General features: G+C 46.0%; 2 protein-coding genes across 2 annotated transcripts in view; one reads left to right on the top strand and one right to left on the bottom strand.

Moving 5' to 3' along the window:
- The window catches only part of LOC148144987 (uncharacterized), a 518,924-nt gene that overhangs the window by 348,822 nt on the left and 145,285 nt on the right, over window positions 1–24,817 (bottom strand). The window lies entirely within an intron of this gene.
- LOC148144988 (uncharacterized) overlaps window positions 4,687–24,817 on the top strand; it is a 144,761-nt gene continuing 124,630 nt past the window's right edge. The window contains exon 1 of the mRNA XM_087975524.1: window positions 4,687–4,978. The gene's annotated coding sequence lies outside the window, so the exon portion shown is untranslated. The remainder of the gene's footprint in view (window positions 4,979–24,817) is intronic.

Here is a 24,817-nt window from a genome sequence, read left to right as displayed (position 1 = left end):
TGTCTGGCTGAGAGATAGAGTATGTGTGTGACAGAGAGGCTTAATAAAAGCAAGGGGTTGGACAAATCATGGTCGGGCCATGAGTCGTGTTATAGAACATACAGACATGGGGGGGCGGGGTGGGGTGGAGGTGGGGGATGTTCAGGTACATAGTTCTTTGGAAGTTGCATCACTGATAGACAGGGTGGTTACGAAGGCATTTCGCAACATTGCCTTCATTGTTCACACCATTGAGTATAGGGGTTAGAACATAGAAAAGTACAGCGCAGTACAGGCCCTTTGGCCCTCGATGTTGCGCCGATTCAAGCCCACCTAACCACCACTAGCCCACTATCCTCCATATGCCTATCCAATGCCCATTTAAATGCCCATAAAGAGGGAGAGTCCACCACTGCTACTGGCAGGGCATTCCATGAACTCATGACTTGCTGAGTAAAGAATCTACCCCTAACATCTGTCCTATACCTACCACCCCTTAATTTAAAGCTATGCCCCCTTGTAATAGCTGACTCCATATGTGGAAAAAGGTTCTCATGGTCAACCCTATCTAAACCCCTAATCATCTTGTACACCTCTATCAAGTCACCCCTGAACCTTCTTTTCTCCAATGAAAACAGCCCCAAGTGCCTCAGCCTTTCCTCATACGATCTTCCTACCATACCAGGCAACATCCTGGTAAACCTCCTCTGCACCCATTCCAGTGCCTCCACATCCTTCCTATAGTATGGCAACCAAAATTGCACACAATACTCCAGATGCGGCCGCACCAGAGTCTTATACAACTGCAACATGATCTCAGGACTCCGGAACTCAATTCCTCTACCAATAAAAGCCAGTACGCCATATGCCTTCTTCACCGCACTATTTACCTGGGTGGCAACTTTCAGAGATCTGTGTACATGGACACCAAGATCCCTCTGCTCATCCACACAACCAAGTATCCGACCATTAGCCCAGTACCCCATCTTTTTGTTATTCTTCCCAAAGTGAATCACCTCACACTTAGCTACATTGAATTCCATTTGCCACCTTTCTGCCCAGCTCTGCAACTTATCTATATCCCGCTGTAACCTGACACATCCTTCCTCATTGTCAACAACTCCACCGACTTTTGTATCATCCGCAAACTTGCTCACCCAACCTTCTAGCCCCTCCTCCAGGTCATTTATAAAAATGACAAACAGCAATGGTCCCAAAACAGATCCTTACGGAACACCGCTAGTAACTGCACTCCAAGATGAACCTTCACCATCAACTACTACCCTCTGTCTTTTTCCAGCCAGCCAATTCCTAATCCAAACCTCCAACTCACCCTCGATGCCATACCTCCGTAGTTTTTCCATAGGGAACCTTATCAAACGCCTTACTAAAATCCATATACACCACATCTACCGCTTTACCCTCATCTACCTCCTTAGTCACCTTCTCAAAGAATTCAATAAGGTTTGTGAGGCACGACCTGCCCTTCACAAAACCATGCTGACTATCCTTGATCACATTATTCCTATCCAGATGTTCATAAATCCTATCCCTTACGATTCTCTCTAAGACTTTGCCCACAACAGAAGTGAGACTTTCTGGCCTATAGTTACTAGGGTTATCCCTACTCCCCTTCTTGAACAAGGGAACCACATTTGCTATCCTCCAGTCTGGCACTATTCCTGTAGACCAACGAGGACATAAAAATCAAGGCCAATGGCTCTGCAATCTCTTCCCTTGCTTCCCAGAGAATCCTAGGATAAATGCCATCAGGCCCAGGGGACGTATCTATTTTCACCCTTTCCAGAATTTCCAACACCTCTTCCCTACATACCTCAAAGCCGTCCATTCTAATTAATTGTGACTCAATATTCACATCGGCAACAATGTCCTGTTCCTGAGTGAATACTGAGGAAAAGTATTCATTCAGTGTCTCCCCAATCTCTTCAGCCTCCACACGCAACTTCCCACTACTATCCTTGACTGGACCTATTCCTACCCTCGTCATTCTTTTATTCCTGACATACCTATAGAAAGCCTTAGGGTTTCCCTAATCCTACCAACTAAGGACTTTTCATGTCCCCTCCTTGCTGCTCTTAGCTCTCTCTTCAGATCCTTCCTGGCTACCTTATAACTCTCAATCGCCCCAATTGAACCTTCACACCTCATCTTTACATAGGCCGCCCTCTTCCATTTAAGAAGGGATTCCAATTCCTTATTAAACCACGGCTCCCTCACACGACCCTTTCCTCCTTGCCTGACGGGTACATACTTATCAAGGACACTCAATAGTTGCTCCTTGAACAAGCTCCACATGTCAATTGTGCCCATGCCTTGAAGCCTACTTTTCCAAGCCACGCATCCTAGGTCGTGCCTCATCGCATCATAATTTCCCTGCCCCCAGCTATAACTCTTGCCCTGTAGTGCACACTTATCCCTCTCCATCACGAGAGTAAAAGTAACCGAATTGTGGTCACTGTCCCCAAAGTGCTCACCTACCTCCAATTCTAACACCTGGCCTGGTTCGTTACCCAGAACCAAATCCAGTATGGCCTCACCTCTTGTTGGCCTGTCTACATATTGTGTCAGGAAACCCTCCTGCACACATTGGACAAACACTGACCCAACTAACGAACTCGAGCTATAGCTTTCCCAGTCAATATCTGGAAAGTTAAAGTCCCCCATAACAACCACCCAATTACTTTCACTCTTCTCCTGAATCATCCTCGCAATCCTTTCTTCTACATCTCTAGGACTATTAGGAGGCCTGTAGAAAACTCCTAACAGGGTGACCTCACCTTTCCTATTCCTAACCTCAGCCCAAATTACCTCAGATGGAGAGTCTTCATCCATCATCCTTTCCACTGCTGTAATACTATCTTTGACAAGCAATGCCACACCTCCCCCTCTTTTACCCTCACCTCTGACCCTACTAAAACATTGAAACCCTGGAATCTGCAACAGCCAATCCTGTCCCTGTTCTACCCATGTCTCCATAATAGCCACAACATCGAAATCCCAGGTACCAACCCACGCTGCAAGTTCACCTACCTTATTTCGTATACTTCTTGCCTTGAAGTATACACACTTCAAGCCACTTTCCTGTTTACAGGCACCCTCCTTTGAGATTGATGTCATGTTCCTAACCTCCCTACACTCCAGGTCCTGCACCCTAAAGCTACAGTCTCGGTTCCCATGCCCCTGCAGAGTTAGTTTAAACCCCCCCCCCAAAGCACTAGCAAACCTCCCCCCAAGGATACATGTACCCCTCAGATTCAGGTGTAGACCAGGTGTAGACCTGGTTGGGACATCATGTTGAGGTTGTACAGGATGTTGGTGAGGCCACTTTCACAGTACTGAGTACAGTTCTGGTGGCCCTGTAATAGGAAGAATACTATTAGAGAGGGTTTAATAAAGATTTACCAGGATGTTGTAAGGACTGGAGTTATAAGAGAGGCTGGGTCTTTATTCACTGGAGCACAGGAGGTTGGGGGGGGGGGGGGGTGACCTCGTTGAGATTGATAAAATCATGAGGAGTGGAGGTAAGCTGAATAGCAAATGGCTCTTGCTTAGCGTCGGGGAGCTCAAAACTAGTGGATCATTTTTTTTTAATGTGAGGAGAGAGATTTAAAAGGAACCGGAGGGGCAACATTTTGAAAGAGGGTGATTTGCATGTGGAATGACCTTGCTGAGGATGTGGTAGATGCAGGTACAGTGACAACATTGAAACAGCATTCGGATGGGTATATGAATAGAAAGGTTGAGAGGGATATGGGCCAAATGTAGGCAAGTGGGACTGGTTTAGTTTGGAATCCTGGTCGGCATGGACGAATTGGACCGAAGGGTCTGTTTCTGTGCTGCATACCTTTATTGAAACCAGTAGAATTCTGAAAGGGGCTTGACAGGATAGATATAGATAAAATGCTGCTTTGTGCAGAGGGTCATAGAATTCTGACAATGTGGAAGCAGGCCATTCAGCCCATCTATTTCACTCTGGCCCTCTGAACAGTATCCCAGCAATATCCAATCCCTTACTCCATATTTCCACCCTAACCTGTACATCCTTGGTCACTCTGGGTAACTTAGCACGGCCAATCCTCCCTAACCTACTCCAGAATCTATAAATTACCTTCTCAAGAATGTAATTTAAATGCAGAGCTTTTCTCAGAAAAATGTCAGTCTGACTGAACATTGGGACACAGACAGAATTCACACCTATTGTCTCTACTTATAAATAGAGCAACATCTCTTCGAAATGTAGGTTCATTTAGATATAACTGCATCACTTTACATATTAAGGTCTCACTTTGAATATGCCCACATCCCTTTGAAATATAATCTTGTCCATTGAAACCTCTTTATTTGCAGAAATACCCGTTAAAATGTCCACGTCCCTTTAAAATGCAGATTGCCCCCTTTCGATATGACGCCGTTCCGTTAGATGTGGGAATATCTGTTTAAATTGAGCCGTGAGCTTTCCCAATGTAGACAGGGCTCCTGGAAACGTGGCAGTGTCCCCCCTGCAGCTGCAGAGCGAGACAGGAGAGTTTGTTTTTGTGAATGAGCAGTTGTAGCGCGAGGTGGCTGTTGCTTGGTGACGGTGAGGCTCCCCCGGCCCGGCCTGGCCCCGCCCATCCCCCGGCCCGGCCCCGCCTATCGTCCCGTGCAGACGTCTCGCGGGGCCGAAGGCGGTTGGGAGGAGAAGTCGCTCGAGCGGGGAAGCGGCGGGAGGGCGGCCGTTAGGAAAATGGCGCCGCGCGGCCCGGGGCAGACACCCGTCACTGGCCGCCGCCGCCTTCCTGGCGCAGCTGCTGTGTCACGGCCACACCGGCCGGCTGTACAGCAGCCAGGAGCCGGTGAGCATTCTGGAGGCGGATGGGGTTAAGGGCCTGCTTGGGAACTCGTCGGCCGCCGGGGTGGTGGAGTTCTACTGGTCGTGGGGCGGCCCCTGTGTCAACTATGGGGCCACCTGGAAGGTACTGGGCCCGGGACGTGAAAGGTGAGGCAGGTTGTGGGGGGGACGGAGGGGAAGGAATGTGGGGCCTGTCCTGTCATAGTGACATTTTACACTCACTTTCCATCGGCTTTTACTGGCGCTTGTGCTGTTTACCCCTCACTGTGTGTTTAATCCTTGTGCTGTTTACCCCTCACTGTGTGTTTAATCCTTGTGCTGTTTGCCCCTCACTGTGTGTTTAATCCTTGTGCTGTTTGCCCCTCTCTGTGTGTTTAATCCTTGTGCTGTTTGCCCCTCACTGTGTGTTTAATCCTTGTGCTGTTTGCCCCTCACTGTGTGATTAATCCTTGTGCTGTTTGCCCCTCACTGTGTGTTTAATCCTTGTGCTGTTTGCCCCCTCACTGTGTGTTTAATCCTTGTGCTGTTTACCCTTTGCTGTTACTTGTGCAATTGCTGAGGGTAGTATGTAAATACTAGTGAAGGAGATTATGCACCAGCATGTATATGTTCCTCAGTCATTGAAGGGGCAGGACCTGTTGAGAATGGTTAGTAAAGCATGTGGTGCACTAAGCCTTGTTAACATGGATATAGTTTATTATTTGGAAAAGTAGACTTTTTATTATTTAGAGTCATAGAGATGTACAGTGCGGAAATAGACCCATTCGGTCCAACCTGTCCATGCCAACGCGATATCCTAAATTAATCTAGTCCCCTTTACCCGCACTTGACTCATCCCTGTAAACCCTTCCTATTCAGATACCCAGCCAGATACCTTTCAAATGCTGTAATTATACCGGCTTCCACTACTTCCTCTGGCAGCTCATTCCATAGATGCACCACCCTCTGCATGGAACCGTTGCCCCTCAGTTACCTTTGTGGTCTCACCCTAAGCCTATGCCCTCTAGTTGTGAATCTCACCCCAACACTGAGGAAATGACATCAAAACATTGAGCAGCCAGACAAATGCAAAAGCAATCAAATATTGAGCCACATGGAAAAAAAAATTATGGCTGTACCCTTTTTATTCTCCCATAGGATTTTGGACACTTAAAATCTGTCAATGACACCAGCATTGCTACAGTGCATATTGTGTACACTCCTCAGTGTCAACAAGCAGGGCACACGTTTGCTGGTGTCACCAAAACATTGGGCGTGTTCCTCGCTGTCGGCAGAAAAGGGGTGAGACCTACGTTTGATGGACAAATAAGGAGCACCGGAGGCTGAATTGTCCTCCTGCCTTTCGGAGCTCCCCTATTGGTGAATGTGGAAGTTGGACCATGAGGTTCTGAAGCTCCTGCTCCTCCTCTCTCTGTATAAAGATTGAGCTTCACCTCAGACTGCAACTTCTTTCCTCTGTCCAACATCTGAGAGTACGGCACTCTCTTTTCTCACCCCCATTTCCATTTACGTTTCATTCTGAAGTTCAGTTGTTGACTTGGAGCAACTGAAAGGAATGGGAGTGAATCCAGTAAGGGGAAAGAGTCTGGAAAAGTTAGTCCAGGCCTTTGTTCTCAATTGGCAAAATAGACAGACAGGAGACTGAAAGAACGCAGCAAGCCAGGCAGTAACAGGAGGTGAAGTCGAGGGATCTGGTGTAACCCTTGTTCAGGTCTGGGGTGGGTAGAGGGAGAGCTGTGGAACAAGGGTGTGCTGGGGTCAGGGTGTTGAAGTGAGGATAGGTGGAGACAGGTAGAGGGTACAATAGGTGCAGGAGTAGGCTATTCTGCCCTTCGAGCCAGCACCACCATTCATTGTGATAATGGCTGATCATCCTCAATCAGTATCCTGTTCCTGCTTTATCCCCATAACCTGATACGACCTGGTTGGTGAATGGGAGGAAGGAATCTAATTGGCAGGGAAGAGTGGAAGGGGATGGCATGGGAGATTATTTGAAATTGGAGAACTCAATGTTGTGTCCTCCGGGCTGTTGACTGCTCAGACAAGATGATGAGGTTTTGTTCCTCCAATTTGTGGTTTGGTTTGTTGTGGTAATGGAGGAAGCCAAAAATAGTCATGTCAGAAGGGGAGTGGGAAGGGGCATTAAAATGGGTGGAGACTGGGAAGTCCGCTCAGCCTCTGCGGACCCCTGCTGTGATGCTCAGCAAACCGTTCCCCAAGTTTACGCTCGGTTCCCCAATGGAGAGAAGACCACAATTGGCAAAGCCCAGCTGGTCAAGCAGCATACGATCAGTAGGACAGTCGAAGTTTTGGGCACGAGCCCTTCATCAGGAATGATGCGTGGATGTTCAGAGGGGCATCAGTGTCCTTCTGTGCCAGTTGTCAGACAGGTGCAGCAGGCAATGAGCAAGGCAAGTGGTGTATTCGCAAGAGGAATTAAGTTCAGAAGTGGGGATGTCTTCCTGCAGTTAGGGTGTCATTGAATATATTCAAGGCTGAGTTCATCTGATTTTTATGTGAATGTTTATGGGGAAGGCAAGAAAATGGTTTTAAGACTAGTACAGGGCCGAGTTACAGAGCCATGCAGCACAGAAACAGCCCCTTCAGTCCAACTAGTGAAAATGGAGGGACTGATTGTGGGATGCGATTTTCAGCTTCCAAGGAATAAGAGAGGAAAGAGTTCACTATAAATTAGAATTTATGGCATCGGTTGATGAGCCGAGGAGTGTCAGTTGGAGTTTAATTTAGAGAAATGAGAGGTTTGCATTTTGGTCAAGCAATCCAGGCAGGACTGACACAGTGAAGGGGAGTGTTGCAGAATAAAGAGACCTTGGAGTGCTTGAGTCTCAGGTGGACAAATTAGTGAAGGCAGCGTTTGGTTTGCTTTCCTTCATTGCTCATAGCATTGAGTATAGGAGTTGTGAGATCATGTTATACACACTTCTCACTCGAAAGTGTTATCTAACTGCTTAACTGTTTCTGTTCTTTGGTATGTTACTCCCAGAACCTGTTTTCAGTAACTTTCTCAAGAACATAATTTAAATGCAGAGCTTTTATATCAAAAATGTCAGGCTGACTCGACATTGGGACCCAGACAGAATTCACACCTATTGGTGGGTAGGCTGGGACTTTTTTCACTGGAGCACAGGAGGTTGAAAGGTGAAGGTATCGGGTGCCTCATTAGCAAGTTTGCAGATGGGCATTCAGATTGATGGAATATCAGATAGTGAAGGGGACTGTCAGACGATACAGCAGAATATAGATTGGAGAGTTGGGAAGAGAAATGGCAGATGGAGTTCAATCCAGACAAATGCGAGGTGATGCATTTTGGAAGATGCAATTCAAGAGCGAGCTATACAGTAAATGGAAAGGTCCTGGGGGAATTGATGTACAGAGAGATCTGGGTGTTTGGGTCTATTGTTCTCTGAAGGTGGCAAGGACTGGCAGTAGAGTGGTCAAGGCAGCATACAACACGCGTTCCATCATCGGACGGATTGAGTAAAAGAGCTGGCAGGTCATGTTAAAGTTATATAAGATTTTGGTTTGGCACATTTGGAATATTGCGTACAATTCCGGATCGCCAGATATCCAAAAGGATGTGGATACGTTTGGAGAGAGTGCAGAGGTGTTCACCAGGATGTTGCCTGTTATGGAGAGCGCAAGCTATGAGGAGAGGTTGAGTAGATTAGGATTATTTTCATTGGAAATAAGGAGGTGGAGGGTGGGGGTCCTGATTGAGGCTGAAAAACCATGAGGGTTGTAAACAGGGGTGGATAGTAAGAATTATTTTCCCAGAGGGGAAGACTTAATTACTCCGGGGCACGAATTCAAAGTGAGGGGGAAAGGTTTGAGGGAGATGTACATGGAAAGTTCTTTACATGGTGGGTGTCTCGAATGCATCGCCAGCGGAGGCAGTAGGGTTGGGATCGATAGCGTCATTTAAGATGTATCTAGACAGAGACATGAATGGGCAAGGAGCAGAGGGATACAGATCCTTAGAAAATAGGCGGCAGGTTTAGATAGAGTATCTCGATCAGCATAGCCTTGGAGGGCTGAAGGGCCTGTTCCCGTGCTGTAAGGTTCTTTGTTCTCTTTACAGAAGTTTACAAAACCATGAGGGGCAAAGATAAGGTGAACGGCATGTGTCGTTTCAAGATTAGGGAGCAAATTAAGGTGAGAGGAGAAAGATTTAAAAAACACATGAGGAGCACCTTTTTTTTTAAACAGTGGTTTGTGTGGAATGAATGTCCAGAGGAAATGGTGGATGCAGGTTGAGTCACAACGTTTAAAAGACATTTGGATAAGTACATGAATAGGAAAGGTTCAGGGGGATATGGGGCAAACACAGGCAGGTGGGACTAGTTTAGTTTGTGAATATAGTCAGCATGGACTAGTTGGGCTGAAGGGTCTGTTTCTGTGCTGTATGACTCTGTAACTGTTCTGTACTGGTCTTGAAACCATTTTACTTGCCTTCCCCCATAAACATCCACTTCATGGTTGTTCTAAAATCAGATGAACTCAGCCTTGAATATATTCAATGACCCCCTAACTGCAGGAAGACATCCCGACTTCTGAAATCAATTCCTCTTGCTAATATACCTCTTGCCTTGCTGATTGCTTGCTGCATCCGTCTGACAACTGGCAGTGACTGGTGTGGAAGGACGCTGAGGCCACGTTTTACATCCACACATCATTCCTGAGGAAGGGCTCGTGCCTGAAACGTCGATTCTCCTGCTCCTCGGATGCTGCCTGACCTGCTGTGCTTTTCCAGTGCCACACTATTCGACTCTCATCTCCAGCATCTGTAGTCCTCACTTTGTCCACATCCCAATATGTCACCATTTAAACAACGTACCTCCTTTCAGCAGTTATTTTTTCATAACTGAGGCTATAACTTCACACTGTGGGCCTGCATTTGCCGTGCGTTTACCAATTGAGACACAGACCTGGACCAACATTTGCCGACTCTGTCCCTTCCCTAGATTCACTCGCTTTCTTTTCAGTTGCTGCAAATCAGCAATTTAACCCCAGAATGAAACAATGAAATGCTAAAGACAGTGCCGTACTCTCAGATGGCGGAGAAAGGAAGGAAGTTGCAGTCTGAGGTGAAGCTCGATCTTCATTTGGAGAGGAGCAACAGCATCAGCTTCAGAACCTGATGGTCCAATTGGGGAGCTCTGATTGGCAGGAGGACCAGGCTCCTTGTCTGGCTTCTCATTGGTCCATTTGAAGAAGGGTTTGCACTGTTTCTGCAGACAGAGCATGCGCGGCTTTTGCTGAACCAGCATAGAGTCAGAAGTGTACAGCATGGAAACAGACCCTTCGGTCCAACCCGTCCATGCCGACCAGATATCCCAACCCAATCTAGTCCCGCTCGTCAACACCTGGCCCACATCCTTCCAAACCTTTCCCATTCATATACCCATTCAAATGCCTCTTAATTGTTGCATTTGTACCAGCCTCCACCATTCCCTCTGGCAGCTCATTGCATACACGTACTACGCTCTGTGTGAAAAAATTGCCCCGTAGGTGTCTTTTATATTTTTCCCCTCTCACCCGAAATCTCTGCCCTCCAGTTCTGGACTCCCCAACCCAAGGGAAAAACCTTTGTCTATTTAGCTTGTCCATGCCCCTCATAATTTTTTAAACCTTTATAAGGTCACCACTCAGCCTCTGACACTCCAGGGAAAACAGCCCCAGCCTGTTCAGCCTCTCCCTCTAACTGTACCTCTTATGCTCGCATCCAAATCATTTATATAAGTGACAAAAAGTAAAGGACCGAGCACCGATCCTTGTGGCACTCCACTGGTCGCAGGCCTCCAGTCTGAAAAACAACCCTCCACCACCACCCTCTGTCTTCTACCTTTGAGCCAGTTCTGTATCGAAATGGCTAGTTCTCTCTGTATTCCTTGAGATCTCTCCTTGCTAATCAGTTTCCCATGGGGAACCTTGTCAAACGCCTTACTAAAGTCCATATAGATCACATTACTGCTCTGCCTTCCTCAATCCTCTTTGTAACTTCCTCAAAAAACTCAATCAAGTTTGTGAGACATGATTTCCCACACAAAAAAACCATGTTGACTATCCCTAATCAGTCCTTGTCTTTTCAAATACATGTACATCCTCTCCCTCAGGATTCTCTCCAACAATGTGCACACCACTGACGTCAGCCTCACTGGTCTATAATTCCCTGGCTTGTCCTTACCACCCTTCTTAAACAGTGGCACCATGTTAGCCAACCTCTAGTCTTCTGGTATCTCACCTGACATGTATGCTGTATGGAGATGCTGTTCCAGATGGATTTAAAGTGTCCAACTGCCACAATTTCTACCCCCCCCCCCGTCACTTGACATCACCGTGCAGGCTCCTCGCTATTTTTGATCATGTTACCTCGAACCCTCATGATTATATCAATCTCAATGAGGTCACCCCTCAACCTCCTGTGCTCCAGTGAAGAGATTCACAGCCTCTCCTTATAACTCAAACCCTCCAGTCTTGGTAATATCCTGGTGAATCTTTACTGAACCCTCTGTAATAGTCTTCTTCCTATTACAGGGCCACCAGAAACGTTCTCAGTACTCTACAAGTGGCTTCACCAACATCCTGTACAACTTCTAAATGATGTCCCAGCTCCTTTATTCAATGGTGTGGACAAATAAGGTAAGTGTGCTGAATGCCTTCTGAAGCACCCTTCCAACCAGTGATGCAGCTTTCAATGAAGTATGTACCTGAACCCCACCCCCACCATATCCCTCTGTACAAGTCCTGCCCTTATTTTAGGAAAATACAATCCCTCACTTTTATCTATACCTCTCTCATAACACGCTCTCTCTCAGATGTACACACACCCTCTTACAGGCTTCTCCTCCATCACACTCCCTTGACAAAGCATCTGCACACATACTCTCTCTTGCGCGCACGCACACACCCACACATAATGATGGAGTGCATTTGCAGGATTACATTTACACATATATTCAACTTTGCACAAAAAGCGCACAACATGCAGGTAGTCAATCCATGTAATATTTTATACATTACTAGTTTGGAAATAGTACCAGTCTGATTTAAGATTGGGATACTGACACACCTTTCATGCATTGTCTGGGCTGAGATGTCACCAGTTTAAAAAAACCCTTGTGATCTTGAGAATATGACTGAATAGTAGTACTGCGATGTACACATTAATGAAATAAAACCTGCAACCCATTCTAAAAGATGAAAGACTTATGATATATTGACAAATGTAGATTCCTCTTATCAGTTGCATGACACTGTGACCTTTTGCTCTTAACTCTGTGTCTTATGATCCTGCTCCACAGTTATCCGATGAAGGAGCAGCGTTCCGAAAGCTAGTGCTTCCAAATAAACCTGTTGGACTATAACCTGGCGTTGTGATTTTTAAACTGTGTCCCATCTAGTCCAACAGCAGCACCTCCACCTCCTTTCTAATGAACACAGCCCACACTTCCCAGTGCTGCCAGTAAACTGCCGCTGAAACAATGCAGTGCCTGCACTCCCGAAAAATGTAAACTTCTAACAAAACCAGCTACTCAGTCACTGCTCCATCTGATATACAACATTGGAAACTTAATGCAGGAGGCTGCAAGAAATGAGCAGCTTTAAAACAAAAACCGCTTGGAGCTCTAAGCTTTCAATGAGAGTATGAGTCTGGCAGAATGTTCAGGTAACCTTTATAGTGTCCCAACATTGTTACAGCTTCAGTTGCCCCCAGCAAAAAGGCAGAGAAAGAGTAGATGTTTGGTAGACAGCTCAACAACAGGGGGAGGAGCAAGGGACGGGGCAAGGCCAACAGCAGGCCCCCGCACTAAGCCTGCATTGCCTTGCACAGTTTCCAAAAATCCCTTCCCCTTCAGAGACTCCAAACAGTGTGGGAGCAGGCCACTCGGCCCAAAGACTACACACTGATCCTCCGAAGGGTAACCCACCCACGCAATTCTCCTGCCCGTATTGCTCAACATTTACCCGTGACTAATGCACATAACCTGCACATCCCTGTGCATGATATCCCAACCCAATCTCGTCCCACCTGCCAGCACGGGGCCCATATCCCTCCAGTTGCTTTTAAGGGTTGTAATTGTACCAGCCTCCACCACTTCCTCTGGCAGCTCATTCCATACACGTACCACCCTCTAAATGAAAAGATTGCCTCTTAGGTCTCTTTCCTATCTTTCCCCTCTCACTGTAAACCTATGCCCTCTATTTCTGAACTCTCCCACCTCAGGGAAAAGACTTTGTCTATCTATCCTATCCATGCCCCTCATGATTTCATAACCTTCTCTAAGGTCACCCCTCAGCCTCTGATGTTCGAGGGAAAACAGCCCCAGTCTGTTCTGTCTCTCCCTATCGCTCAAATCTTCCAGTCTTGGCAACATCCTTGTAAATCTTTTCTGAACCCTTAAGTTTCACAACATCTTTCTGATAGGAAGGAAACCAGAATTGCATGCGATATTCCAACTGTACAGCAGTAACATGACCTCCCAACTCCTGTACTCAATATTCTGACCAAATAAAGGAAAGCATACAAAACACCATCTTCACTATCCTATCAACCTGCGACTCCACTTTCAAGGAGCTATGAACTTGCACTCCAAGGTCTCTTTGTTCAGCAACACCCCCGAGGACCTTACCATTAAGTGTATAAGTCCTGCTAAGATTTGCTTTCCCAAAATGCAGCACCTCACATTTATCTAAATTAAACTCCATTTGCCACTTCTCAACCCATTGGCCCATCTGATCAAGATCCCATTGTAATCTGAGGTAACCTCCTTCGCTGTCCACTACACCTCCAATTTTGGTGTCATCAGCAAACTTACTTACTATACCACTTATGCTCACATCCAAAAAGTAGTGGGCCCATTATCTATTTTCAAAGTGGAATAGACAATATATTACATGTACTGACTGCCTGCAGATTGTGCAGTCTTTCAGCAAAGTAGAATGTTTCGGGTGCAGGTTTGTTCGCTGAGCTGTAGGTTTGATATCTAGATGTTTCGTTACCTGGCTTGGTAATATCATCAGTGGTGACCTCCAAGTGAAGCGAAGCTGTTGTCTCCTACTTTGTATTTATATGTTTGTTCTGGATGGGGTTCCTAGGATTTGTGGTGATATCAAAGTTATGAAGAGAGATACATATTTTGTTTAACCAAATACAATGGCAGTGCAGAGAATTTCAGAAAAGGGCAATAAATATTTACTTTTTACCCCTTATTCAACTCATTCAAGAATTTCAAATTGAATCTGAGCGAACTTGAGAGCAAATGGCAACATTCGTTTGTTAATAGACTCACCATAAATTATGAAAGATCACTTTTATCTAAGTCACAATGTTTAATCCCAAATGGAGCAATTAAGTGCAAAGTTACTTTCAACCATTTAATAAAACACTGCAAATTTTATTTCATATGAAAATACATTCATTTTATAATTTGGATAAGATCTTTACAAAGGAAATATACTGAACAAAATAGCTTTCCTGAGTATCAATATTGACAACAGTTATGCAGCTATTATTTGGCAACTAATTGAAATGATTTCAGAATAAATGAGCTGCTTCATTATGAAACTTTGAGATATTGCATATCTTGGCTCTCACCCAAGTATTCTCCGAAGGAAAAAATGCATCTGGATGGGGACATGAATGGGAAGAATTCAGAGGGATGTGGGCCAAATGTTGGCAAATGAGTCACTAGATTAATTTAGGATATCTGGTTGGCCTGGACTGAAGGGTTTGTTTCTGTGTGCTCATTACAGATGCCCCTCTTCTGGGATCCCCATACCAGCTGTTATTTTCATGAAATAATCTGACAATTGTTGACTTCCATTAACCTATTCCATCTGGAGAAATTTCCTTTCTCTGCAAAGTGTGGTTCACGTTGGCAAATTCAATCCTCCTCCGGTCCTCAGGAACACAATCTATAATGCGCAACGTTCTCAATACCTGTTTAACGTTCAGTGGGGAAACTATTTTCGGTCCAACAGTTACACAGAATTCCTCAGAAATGTTTTTGGCAAATGTACTGCTCCCACGAGAGCTCGTGGGCCCACAGTTCAAATGCTTTTAACAGCTTTTTTTCTGATTTCCCCGCCTTCCCAGGATGCAGAATTTCTCCCACCAGAAACTGTTTGCCCTGAAAAAATTCCAGCAGGAACATGATTATGGAGCTATCAGTAAAAAGGCTTCATATGGCTCAACCAAGGTTAGAAATGGAAGAACATCTCTGTTCAAAGTTACTGTTCGTTTGCACTTTCAAAATTCCTTGAATTTAAGGTGTTTCATTGTAGCATTTAATTATGATCCATTAAAAGCAACATCCAGTCTCATCTGAGTGAGGAACCGACTCAACAATTGAAATAACTTTTCTGTCTGCTCTTGAGATGTGACATCCTCACCCTCTCTCTGTTGATGCAACAGGATTACCAGAGCTGGAAGTACCACTCTCGGAATACAATTGCTGATTGACAGTTTACTTCTGTTGCTTCACATAAGGATTTAAAAGCTGCTAGCCTGATCTCGCACAAAGCACAAAAGCCAAACTGTTCACCCGTGCCTGCACAGAGGAGAAATTGCACTTGGAATAGATCACAAAATAAGAACTGTTACCAGTCCTACAACTCATGTGTTTCCCACGGACAAAGTAAACATCACACAACACCAGGTTATAATCCAGCAGGTTTGTTTGGAAGCACTGGCTTTCGTAGCGCCGCTCCTTCATCAGGTAGTAGTGGAGAATGAGATCATGATCACAATTTATATCCAAAGGAGTCTAGCGTCATGGAAATGTGACGCATCAAACAATTTTAGATGAAATCCTTCATCTTTTAGAATAGGTTTCTGCTCTTTGGTTTGTTAATCCTAGAACTTCTTTTTTGTTACCTTCTCAAGAATGTCATTCAAATGCAGAGCTTTTCTAACAATAAGTGTGAATTCTGTCTGCGCCCGAATGTTGAGTCAGACTAACATTTTTGTTAGAGAAAAACTCTACATTTAAATTACATTTTTGAGAAGGTAATTTACAGATTCGGGTGTAGAGGTTAGGGTGGATAGGCTGTGCTAAATTACCCATAGTGACCAGGGATGTGAAACTTAGGGTGGATTGGCCATGGGAAATACGGAGTAAGGGGGTGGGTATGTGTGGGATGCTCTTCAGAGGGCCAGTGTGGAATAGATGGGCTGAATGGCCTGTTTCCACATTGTTGGGATTCTATGACTCCCACCACAAAGGAGCATTTTATCTGCATCTGTCCTGTCAAGCCCCTTTCAGAATTCTACTGGTTTCAATAAGATGACTTCTGGTTCAGAGAGGTAGACAGCACAAAAATAGACCCTTCGGTCCAACTCATCCATGGCGTCCAGGGTTCCCAAACTAAACTAGTCCCACTTACCTGCGTTTGGCCCAAATCCCTCTAAACCTTTCTATTCATGTACCCATCCAAATGTCGTTTAGACTTTGTAAACATACCAGCATTGTCCACATTCTCAGCAAGTTCATTCCACGTGTAAACTGCCCTCTGTCAAAACGTTGCCCCTCAGGTTCCTTTTAAATCTCTCTCCTCTCACTTTAAAGAAATATGCCCCCTCGTCTTGAGCTACCCTACGCTAAGGAAGAGCCCTTTGCTATTCACCTTACCTCCACTCCTCATGATTTTATCAATCTCAATCATGTCACCTCCCAAACTCCTGTGCTCCAGTGAATAAAGTCCCAGCCCTTCCTTATTACTCGAACCCTTCCAGTCCTGGCAACATCCTGGTAGGGGAAACTCCTCAATCCACAAACAACTTATTTATACAGGCCCACAGAACGCTCTTCACCCCAGAGGCAGTAGTATGTTATTCCTCTCTATCAGGACATGACTTACTTGCCCCGTCCCCAGTCCCCGATTCCAATCTATTCATCAGAATTTCTACTGCCGACCCTGCAAAGAGAAATATCACTTTCCAATGTCTCTGGTCTGTGTATACAAACAGCTGGTGAAACACTGGCTGGGGTACAGCAGGCCTTATGTGGCACATGGACCTGGAATGGAACCCTTCCCTAGCGCATTTATAGGCCTTTTCTCTTTTCAGAATCTGATACTGTCACCAAGACCATGTACAATAGAGCTAAGGGAGAGCCCAATGGGAACAGCATTCTGAGGACCATTGTCTCCCATACAGTGCGAGTGCTCGAGTCACTTGGCCCATTTTTTACAGCACTCAAGCAACTCCTCTTGTAAAACATCAACCCTTTAGTCCTGTAGACCTGACCAGACCCCCTGCTGTAACATTTCAGTAACCGATTTTGACAAACTCTCCCTAATATACACCAAGCCAGACTATTATTTCTTCAGCTAAGGTAAAACTACCAAATTCCTTGTCCTTGATGGCAAAGATGTCCCTCATAAGGTCATTATCAGAGCCCTTGTTCCCACAACCTTGTCCTGGCCAGTCATCGTACCAGCACCCACCACTTCCTCTGGCAGCTCATGCCATCGCTCAAGCGACTCCACGTTGAAAGCACCAGATGACATCAGGATAATCTCAGATCGTTCCAGATCGCATCGATACTCAGTCAGTGGCGTTCCCGATCAGGATGTTGTACGTGATTAAACAGGTCAGTGGGTAGGCGATCCCCCACCTCTTTGTTCAAGTATCTCTACGAGAACTCCCTTGCTGGAGGGTCCCTTGGAGACACTTCAACTGGACTTCATTGAGTTGGAGAAATCAGTTGAGTTGCTATAAATATGTTTTTCTTATTGTCTTTTCTGAGTGGATTGAAGCCTACCCTCCTCCTAACGCTACTGCTGAGACTGTAGTGAAGATTTTGTTTAAGGAAATAATTCCCTGCTTCAGTATACCTGCGTGCATTAGCTCCGACAATGGACCACACTTTGTAGGTAATATTAACGGAGAACTCTGTTCCCAGCTTTGTATTTGTTGGCAACTGCATGGTGCTTATCATCCTCAGGCGGCCGGACTTGTTGAATGTTTTAACCAGACTCAAGACTAAACTTGCCAAATGGATGGCAGAGTCTGGCCTTTCCTGGTGATGCTAATCCCTGTGGCCTTATTCCAGATGCGATCCATGTCTGCGAGCAAGACATGACTGTCTCCAGCTGAGAGTCTCTCTGATCACCCCCTCCGTACCCCTTGGAACGATTCGGCTCCCTTCTCAGTCCACTTCCACCACATGACCGAAGCAATGATTGGTTATGTTCTTGCTCTAACGAGTGTTATGCGTGCCTTTCACTCCCAGGAGCGTGCGGCCGACAGCGATGTTCCCTCCCTTTCAGCCTCGTCACGGGTAGAACCTGGTTCGTTGGTGCTTGTCAAGAACTGAACTGGCAAAGGTCTCCATCCTCGTTGGGATGGCCCCTTCCAGGTTTTACTTCCCTACGGCAGTCACAGTCGTTGGGCGCTCCGCTTGGGTCCAACTGTATCATTGTAAATTGATTGACCGCACCAATCAAAAGGGGGGGAAGAGGAGGAGAGAATCCTGGAATCCCAACAAAAGGAGTGGACCCTGTCCATTTGGGTTTTTGAATCTTGCTGTTATTCTCATGTTAATCTTATGATAGATACTTGAACTAAGAGGAGAGACTTGTGGGGGATCGCCTATCTCCTTACCTTTCTGATCACGTACAACATCCTGATGGGTAAAGCTACTAAGTATGGATGCGACCAGGAATGATCAGAGATTATCCACCACCCATGCTGAGATGATGTTGTCCAGTGCACCGGACCAGACACCTTTGACGTGTGGAACGTGATGAAGATTGATTATTGCAATGGACTCTTACATCAGAAAGACCAAATGGTCCATCTGGACAGTAGAAATCAGTGGGAGTTACCATGTCATTACCATGTTTTTTTTATTTTACTTGCAGACTCAAGTCTATTGAGGATAAAAATGCTCAACCGCGTTATTATGGTAAATATTTTAAGGATGCCTAGGAACACCATCCCTTTTTGCAGGTCGTGCCGACTCTAGAAAAGGAAGCCTGATAGGGGAAACTCCTCGATCCACGAACAACTTATCCAGAGGCAGTAGTATGTTACTCCTCTCTATCGGGAGATGACTTACTTGCCCTATCCCCAGTCCCAGATTCCATTCTATTTGTCAGACTTCCTACAGCCGACCCTGCGAAGAGACATATCACTTTCCAATACCTCCGGTCTGTGTATACAAACAGCTGGTGGAACACTGGCTGGGGTACGGCAGGCCTTATGCGGCACATGGACCTGGAACGGAACCCTTCCCTTGTTCCTTTTTCAGCCTTTTCTCTTTTCAGAACCTGATTCTGTCACCAAGAATAGGTCTCAGGGAGAGCCCAATGGGAACAGCATTCTGAGGACCATTGTCTCCCATACAGTGCGAGTGCTCCAGTCACTTGGCCCATTTTTTACAGCGCTCAAGCAACTCCTCTTGCAAAACGTTGACCCTTTACTCCTGTTGACCTGTCCAGACGCCCTGCTGTTACATTTGAGTAATCGATTTTGACAAAGTCTCCCTAATATACACCAAACCAGACTATTATTTCTTCAGCTAAGGTAAAGCTACCAATTTCCTTGTCCTGGATGGCAAAGATGTCCCTCATAAGGTCACTATTGGAGCCCTTGTCCCCACAACAGTACCTTGTCCTGGCCAGTGGACAAGTCGATGGAACCTCCATCTGAGGAGGATGCAGCGGTCGGTCTCAGCCAACCTTGCTCCAACTGGAAGGATCCCAAGGGACTGGGTGACAATACAGGACACCCGATAGGCTGGGGAATCCAGAGTACCCTGAGGTTGGAAGGATCGGCAGGGGTGTCAAGTTAACAGAACCACAATTCCCTCTTTTGCGGCCTGACCATTCGAGGAAATAAGACAAAAGAGGCTCTGAAACAGAGTAAACTGGGATTATCAGACCTGTGTCTTTACTCTGTGCAGAATCGGTCTGCCTTCGACTATATACTTGCCCAGGAGGGTGAGGTCTGCACCATTGTCCAAGATAAATGCACTATGGGTATTCCCGATCTCACTGGCAATATTACTAAGATACAAGAAAAGATCCAGGTATTCCTTGACAGAATGACTGAAGGGACCAGTTGCGGATACTGCAGATCGGGCTGATGGTACAATTGGCTTATCAATTTAGCTATGTCTGTTTGTCAGTATTGGTATTGTTAGGTATTTAATTGCTCGGCTTATGAGGTCCCTTAGTGATATAGATTTTCCCCAGAAGATGCTCCTTTTCCAATCCGATGGCTCACCCACACGTGTCAATTGCGATGATAAATGTGACCAGATGAGCTGCGAAGATGGTGGTGCCGCTCTACAGGATGTTGATGGCTGGACCACCTTGAAGGGCATTCGTTTGGAGTAGCCTTCTCTTTCAGTGATCGTGGTGCAAACAAAGGGAGGAATGAGGGTGTGGGCATCTGGGTGAGAAAGTCTATAGCCTGAAAACTTGCCTTTAAACATTCAGACTCAAATGTAATGCTGAATTATTTACTGCACTAGAAAATAAACAGGCAGGAAGGCTCAGAAAGAGGAGAGAACTTAAAGATAGGGTCACCTGGGCTCACCAAGCGATAACAAGATGCTATAAGGCAATTAAGAACGTTTGCCTCAGCATCGGTGAATCTGTGTGAACAGGACCCCAAGTGATAACATTCACAGCCGTTCCCTTGTGAGACCATTTTAGTGCTGAGGCTGTTAAATCCCGTAGAAAATTAACTCCGTGTTTATCTGCACTGGATTGAAATGAATTGCATTTTGGGACTTTCTGATGATATTGAGTAGCCATTACTGGTTATTAAATACAAATTCTGAAAAAGAAAAATTTATAAAGCTTTATCTTACTTGCTGCAGCCACGGCTGGAGTGGAGGAAACAGGCCGCGGGCACACTTCCGGCTTCGGGTGGCCCCGCCCCCTGGGTCTGCTCCCGCCCCTTCCTGAAGCAGCTCGTAAGCCCTGCCGCTGGGAGCCAAACCTCTTTCCTCCAAGCGCACCAAACCCCGCCCTTTCGCCACGGACTCCGCGCGAGTCAAGGCCACGCCCCCTGCCCGCACGCGCAACCGCCCACAAAGCCGCGCGCCTCCAGGCTCGACGCGCGCACCGCCCGCTGACCCGGACCGCTGCTGAGTCCTTCATCTTTTGGAAGGGGTTGCAGGTTTCAGTTCATCAATATATAAAGTCCAGAACTTTAGATCAGATTCCCTACAGTGTGGAAACAGGCCCTTCGGCCCAACAAGTCCACACCGACCCGCCGAAGAGCAAAACACCCAGCCCCATTCCCTGTCAGCCAACACTACGGGGCAATTTAGCGTGGCCAATTCCCCCCAACCCGCACGTCTTTGGACTGTGGGAGGATACCCGCGCGGGGGTGGGGGGGAATTGAACCTGGGGCTCTGGCGCTGTGAGGCAGCAGTGCTAACCACAAAAAAAACATGACATTTTCTGTTTTTCAGCGGCAGCTGCATCCCAGGAGTGGGGAGTCACTGATTTGAGGTTTTAAATTTGAAGTCGGACAGCAGAGGTTCCTGGGAGAGGAGGGACGACTTATTTGTATTTCCTTCTTGCTGTATCAGTCAGTGGGTACTGTTGAGGGAGGAAAACGACCTACCTGTTGCACCAGAAGGGAAGGAAGGAAACGCGGAGAGTGTTAGTCATTCTAACTCAATAGTTAGAGGGTCAGATAGAAGGTGTGTTGGGAACGAACAAGACTCGCGGTTAGTGTGTTGCCTCCCAGTAGCCAGGGTGCGTGATGTCTCGGATCGTATCTTTGAGGTCCTGAAGGGATAGGGTTTACAACCCAAGTCATGGTTCATGTAGGTACCAACAACATAGGTAGAAATGTGAGAAACAGAACTCACTCACAAATCACTCAGCCTGAGACAAAGCCTTGGAAACAAGAACAATTTATTACAGTCTTGCAAGTACCGGACGCTTCTGCAAGCAAGCAGAAATGTGCGCCAAAACAGAGCCTGTTAGCTTTCTTATTGAGTTTACAAGTTGCGGAATCACGCCTCCCTTTTCCCATCCTATCATAAGCCGATTACCTCACTTGTCAGTTATTTTCTTATCTGGCCATCCTGCTGTCCTTGTCTGCATTCTTTGTTCCTTGTTTGTTACAGCTTGTTCTTTTATCCAGTTTCTCTTATCATACTATAAGCTTTATTGTGAAATGCCCCTGTTGCTTCTTTTTGTGGTCAACTACAACACTTTAAAGTTATTCCCTCGCTTCAAACTATTTTCTTTAAAAGACCCTCTATATTCATTAAAGTCTTAGCCTTAAGTATGCTACATGCTACAAGAATTCCACGACCGTTTGTATAATGTTCCCCTTCCCTTCCCCCTACTACATCCCCTCACCCATCTGCAAAAACATTTATAATCTCCCACAGAAAGACGGATAGGGATGTAAGGCAGGATTTCAGGGAGCTAGGGTGGAAGCTGAGGGCGAGAACAAACAGAGTGGTTATCTCTGGTTTGTTACCCGTGCCACGTGATAGCAAGGCAAGGAATAGGGAGAGATATCAGCTGAACACCTGGCTGCAAGGATGGTGCAGGAGGGAGGGTTTCAGGTTTTTGGATACTTGGGGCTCATTCTGGGGAAGGTAGGACTTGTACAAACAGGACAGTCTTCACTTGAACCAGAGGGGTACTAATATCCTGGGTGGGAAATTTGCTAATGCTATTTGGGTCGGTTTAAACTAGCTCAGCAGGTGGATGGGAACCGGGGGGTGTAGCTGCAATGCACAGGAGAATGAGAGTAGGAAGGACACGGACAGGATTTCAGGGTCACAGGAATGTGCTGGCAGACAGCGAAGTGGTTTGAAGTGTATCCGCAATAAGGTAGGTGAGCTTGCAGCACGGACAGGTACCTGGGACTTGGACGTTGTGGCCGTTTCGGAGACATGGAGAGAGCAGGGTGAGGAATGGATGTTGCAGGTTCCAGGGTTTTGATCTTTCATTAAGAACAGCCAAGGCGGTAAAAGAGGGAGAGGCGTGGCGTTGTTAGTCAAGGATAGTATAACGGTGGCTGACAGAACTTTTGATGAGGACTCGACTACTCAGGTAATGTGGGCTGAGGTTAGAAACAGGAGAGGAGAGGTCACACTGCTTGGAGTTTTTTTTATAGGGCTCCGCAGAGTTCCAGGGAGGTGGAAGAGCGGATTAGCAAAATTATTCTGGGTAGGAGTGAAAGGAACAGGGTGGTCATTATGGGGAACTTTAATTTCCCAACATTGACTGGAAATGCTTTCACTCTAGTATGTCGTATAGATCAGTTTTTGTCCAGTGTGTGCAGGAGGGTTTTCTGACACAGTATATTGAAGGGCCGACAAGAGGGGAGGTCACACTGCATCTGGTGCTTGGTAATGAACCAGGCCAGATGTTTGATTTGGTGGAAGGTGAGCACTTTGGAGAGAATGACCATAATTCAGTTGGGTTTCATTTAGTGATGTAAAGGGATAGGAACATGCCACAGGTCAAGAGTTATCGATGGGACAAGGGCAATTATAATGCAATTAGGCAAGACTTAGGATGCATAGAATAGGGTAGCAAAATGCAGGGGATGGAAACAATTGAAATGTGCAGCTGATTTAAGGAACAGATATTGTGTGTCCTTGATAGGTATGTCCCTGTCAGGCAGGAAGGAAGTGATAATGTAAGGGAACCGTGGTTTACAACAGAAATTGCATCTCTTGTTACAAAGAAGGAGGCTTATGTGTTGATGAGGCAAGATGGTTCAGATGAGGCGATGGAGAGTTACAGATCAGCGAGGAAGGATTTAAGGAGAGAGTTAAGAGCAAAGAGAGGGCACGAGCAGTCTTTAACAAATAGAATAAAGGAGAACACTAAAGCTTTCTATAGGTATGTGAGGAATAAAAGGAATACGGCCAGTCAAAGATAGAAGTGGGAAGTTGAGTGTGGGCCCTGTGGAGATTGGAGAGGTGTTAATGAATATCTCTCATCGGTCTTCACTCAGGAAAAGGAGAATATTGTAGAGGAGAAGAATGAGGTACGAGATATTAGACTCGAAAGGATCGAGGTTAGTTGCACACAGGTGTTATCAATTCTAGAAGGAGTGAAAGTAGACAAGTGCCCTGGACCGGATGGGATTTATCCAAGGATTCTCTGGGAAGCAAGGGAGGAGATAGCAGAGCCTTTGGCTTTGATATTTGAGTCGTCATTGTCTACGGGTTTAGCACCAGAGTGGAGGATTGCAAATGTTGTGTCCTTGTTCAAGAAGGGCAGCAGCGATGACCCAGGTAATTATAGACCAGTGAGCCTTACGTCTATGGAAGGAAAGCTTTTGAAAAGGAATATTAGAGATAGGATTTATAATCATCTAGCAAGCAACAATTTGATTTCCGATAGTCATCATAGTTTCATCAAGGGCAGATCGTGTCTCAGAAACCTCATTGCGTTTTTTGACAAGGTGACCAAGTATGGAGATGAGGGTAGGGCAGTTGACGTGGTGTACATGGACCTCAGTATAGCCTTTGATAAGGTTTCACATGGCAGGCTGTTGGAGAAATTGCAGAGGCATGGGTTGTTGTCGTTCGGTTCGCCGAGCTGGGAATTTGTGTTGCAAACGTTTTGTCCCCTCTCTAGGTGACATCCTCAGTGCTTGGAAACCTCCTGTGTAGCGCTTCTGTGATGTTTCCTCCAGCATTTATAGTGATGGTGTCACCTATACAGGGGACGAAATGTCGGCAACACAAATTTCCAGCTCGGCGAACAGAACCATAACAACATGCACCCGAGCTACAAATCTTTTCCTGAACTTTGAAGAGGCATGGGATTGAGGGTGATTTAGCAGTTTGGATTAGAAACTGGCTTTCTGAAAGAAGGCAGCGAGTGGGGGTTTATGGAAAATATTCAGCCTGGTGTCTGGTTACTAGTGGTGTGCCACAAGGATCTGTTTTGGGACTACTGCGGTTTGTCATTTTTATAAATTACTTAGATGCAGACATAGGTGGATGGATTAGCAGA

This window comes from Chiloscyllium plagiosum, unplaced genomic scaffold, assembly GCF_037043375.1.
Source record: "Chiloscyllium plagiosum isolate Xiang-an unplaced genomic scaffold, Cpla_swu_hap1 HiC_scaffold_27, whole genome shotgun sequence".
Classification (NCBI taxonomy): domain Eukaryota; kingdom Metazoa; phylum Chordata; class Chondrichthyes; order Orectolobiformes; family Hemiscylliidae; genus Chiloscyllium; species Chiloscyllium plagiosum.
Note: the sequence above shows the minus strand (reverse complement) of the source record. Positions and strands in the feature narration are given on the sequence as shown.